The sequence below is a fragment of the Saccostrea cucullata genome, unplaced genomic scaffold (assembly GCF_032062105.1).
Source record: "Saccostrea cucullata isolate Sc308-1 unplaced genomic scaffold, CSIRO_AGI_Scuc_v1 ctg8498, whole genome shotgun sequence".
Taxonomy (NCBI): Eukaryota; Metazoa; Mollusca; class Bivalvia; order Ostreida; family Ostreidae; genus Saccostrea; species Saccostrea cuccullata.
The window spans coordinates 23,700-27,488 of record NW_026926969.1 but is presented as its reverse complement, the minus strand read 5'-3'; the positions used below and the strand labels follow the sequence as shown (position 1 = coordinate 27,488).

At 39.8% G+C, this 3,789-nt stretch overlaps 2 pseudogenes; one reads left to right on the top strand and one right to left on the bottom strand.

Annotated features, from left to right (window-relative positions):
• The first annotated feature begins 296 nt into the window (after positions 1-296).
• On the top strand, positions 297-1,340 carry LOC134273104 (putative nuclease HARBI1; annotated as a pseudogene).
• Positions 1,341-1,424: 84 nt separating this feature from the next.
• LOC134273106 (myb/SANT-like DNA-binding domain-containing protein 3) lies at positions 1,425-3,387 on the bottom strand (annotated as a pseudogene).
• Between the last annotated feature and the right edge of the window lie 402 nt (positions 3,388-3,789).

Sequence of the window (3,789 nt, the reverse complement as noted above, 5' to 3'; positions counted from 1 at the left end):
AAGAACTTAGTTTTAGTATTCCTTTTGTAAGGAGACCTATCGGCCCGCATGCGATAGTCAACATTTTTCTGATGAGAACATCGAAAAGTGACTGAAAACCAAGTTGTTACCGATTGCCATTAGCCATTAGGGAGAGAAGGTGGCTCCAGGACACTTATGGCCACTTGTACATGTTTGGCTTAAGCCTGGGTCAAGGTAATCTAGACTTAAGTCAGTTCAAAATTATCAAATCACTTGCAGACCTCTCCGATTTATCTGAGTAGAGTTCAGCATTGTGGTTTGATATAAACCAGGTAATGGGCAGGTTTAAAGGAAGGTCTATAAGTGATGGAGTATGATTTTGATGAGATAGACCAAATTAATTCAGTGGAAAGACTTATCAGGCGAGAAAGAGTGGTAAGAGACAGGACAAACCCTTTTTTGAATTATTCGGTGGAAGAATTTATTGACAGATTTTGCTGAAGAAAGGAATGTGTAATTGAATTATTTAATGAAATTGGGGAACACCTGGACCCAAAACAAAAGAAGGTTTCATCAATATCACCACTTAACAAACTTCTAATAGCTTTACGGTTTTATGCAACTGGCTGTTTCCTCAGAGTTTCTGGAGATCTCATTTGGAGTTCATGAAAGTTCAGCTTCTCGAATTGTGAAGAGAGTTTCATCTGCATTGGCATAGCTTTACAGGAATTATGTAGTATTTCCATCAAGGAATAAATTAATTGAAATCCAAAGGTTTTATGAACCAAAGTGGTATTCCCGGAATTGTGGGTGCAATTGATTGTACCCATATCCCAATACAATCACCCGGAGGTGACACGGCAGAATTTTTTCGAAACAGGAAAGGATTTTTCTCCATCAATGTACAGGCAATTTGTGACAATGATCTTATGCTTACAAATGTTGTTGCAAGATGGCTGGGAAGTACTCATGACAGTCGGATTTTTTAGAACAGAAGTGTCTGTGCTAATTTTGAAAGAAAAAATATTCTGGGGATTTTGATTGGAGATAATGGATACGCTCTCAAACCTTATTTAATAACACTCCTTCTTACTTGTAGGACGCCACAAGAGAGACGCTTTAATTTTGTTTTAAGTAACAGTACAGTTAAAATTGGAAAAGACGTTTTCCTTGCCTTCGAAATCAATTGAGGTTTAAGATTTCTTCTACAACTTTGTACGTATTATTGCTTGCGCAGTATTGTACAGCATTGCAAGAAAGCTGCCATACCGGTACCAGATGATGAGGATGAAGGAGATACAGTAGTTCCAGTTCCGGTGCTACCAAATGCAAATCAAGGGGGACAGGCTTTAAGAGCAGTTTTGATAAGGCATTTTTAGTAAAAAACAAACAAACAAGTAAGTTTAATTATAATAAATTTAATTTTTCAATTCTTAAATGTTTAATTATGCTATATATACTATTTATTGAGCATATGGTTGCCAGAAAGAGCCACAGTTGTTGTTAGAATCTGTACCGCCACAAGTAGTGGATAAAGGTGCAGGCAACTTAGATTCACTTGATTTCATTTCATTTTCTAGTATCTATTTCTTTAACTTTAGTATGTCCTCTTTCAACTGGAGAATTGCCATTTTTCTGATGTTCTATTTCTGCTAATTCCAGGAGTCTATTTTTGACTTGGTCTTGACGTCCAGGACCAGCTTTTCGTTTGGTACCAGGAACTCTGGACGCTGGTTGTTGCGGTTTGACGGATTCTTGCGACATCGGCGCATCCTCCTGAACTGTGTTCCTTGTCAATATCTGTGAACAGTGAAACATTTATTGTCAATATTATGAGTAAATAAAATATATCATTGATGTAATGTTTTGTTTTGTTTGAACACATATTTTAAAATCACACTCTCATTATTTTTAATATCTTAATATTTATGTAGAATTATTGAAAATGATGGGTGCGCCAAATCTTTTTCATGTTTTCGTAATTTTACAACAATGGTGGGATCGCAAAATTATATATAAAAGTTGAAAAATAAAAAATCTACATATTACATGTATATGAAAAGATATTTTAATCCAATAATGTTGACAAAATACTAGTATACCTCGTCATTATCATCTGAATCTTCATTGTCATCTTCTGGTTCCATGGAGACTTGCATCATCGTCATATGGGTTTTGCAAATAAAAAATTTGCTGAGGGAACATTTCGGATATGGTGCTGGAAATTTTATCCAAGCTTTTCCCAGATGGTCCTCCACCTGTCTTTTTCTTGTCTCTCCTCTCCTTAGCAACGGCAGACTTTGTTCTGGCTTTTAGATTTTTCCATAATGATTTCAACTGTGTTATGGTTCTCTTTTTTACACCATGTCTATATGCGATATTTGGAACCTCCAGGATACTTTAGGAAGGTGTAAAAATAGAAGGTGCACCACTCTGGAAGCGCTACGATATGGAAATGAAGGGGCGGTAGCAGACGTTGCTAATGTAAACAAATATATGTCAGGAGTATATAAAAGAAACTGGAGAAGGTGCACACTATTACAATTAAATAGTCACCTTCTGTAATTTGAATGGGTTATTGAATAACACCGTCTTGGCCATTCTAAGGCTCCGTAATCGCAACCAAAACTTGGCAAATGTAAATCCCAATCTGGTACCTTCAATGGGCCTCTCTGTTTATAAACACAGAATAGTTACGTCATTATCCAATCAGCGAGTGTCTAGCAAACAAGGTAGCGCGTGCGAAACTTCAAGCCGAAGTTATCAAATACGGAGGGAAATCGGCTATTCCTTCATGTAAGAAGTCACAAAAATCATAGCCAACATAGACATACCAGGACAGACCTTCTGGTAGAGTCAGCAGCATTTAGTGTGTCCAACACAGTGCTTCTGATAGAGTCAGCGGCATTTGTCCAAGACAGACCTTCTGGTAGAGTCAGCGGCATTAACCCAAGAGAGTACTTCTGGTTAAGACAGCGGCATTTGTTCAAGAAAGACCTTCTGGTAGAGTCAGCGGCATTTAGCGGCATTTGTCCAAGACAGACCTTCTAGTAGAGTCAGCGGCATTCAACGGCATTTCTCCAAGACAGACCTTCTAGTAGAGTCAGCGGCATTTGTCTAAGAAGACCCGCTGGCAGAGTCTGCGGCATTTAGCAGCATTTGTCCAACACAGACCCTCTAGTAGAGTCAGCGGCATTTAGCGGCATTTGTCCAAGACACACCTTCTGGTAGAGCCAGCGGCATTTAGCAGCATTTCTCCATCACAGACCCTCTGGAAGAGTCAGCGGCATTAAGCGCCATTTATCCAACACACACTCTGGTAGAGTCAGCGGTTTTCAACGGCATTTGTCCAACACACCCTCTGGTAGAGTCAGCTGCATTCAACGGCATTTGTCCAAGAAGACCCTCTGGAAGAGTCAGCGGCATTTAGCGGCATTTCTCCACCAAGACAGACCCTCTGGTAGAGTCAGCGGCATTTAGTGTCATCTGTCCAACACAAACATTCTGGTAGAGCCAATGCCATTTAGCGGCATTTCTTAAACACAAATCTACTGGTAGAGTCAGCGGAATTTCTTCAACACAGACCTTCTGGTAGAGTCAGTGGCATTTAGCAGCATTTCTTCAACACAGACCTTCTGGTAGAGTCAGTGGCATTTAGCGGCATTTCTTCAACACAGACCTTCTGGTAGAGTCAGTGGCATTTAGCTGCATTTGTCCAAGACAGACCCTCTGGCAGAGTCTGCGGCATTTAGCAGCATTTGTCCAACACAGACCCTCTAGTAGAGTCAGCGGCATTTAGCGGCATTTGTCCAAGACACACCTTATGGT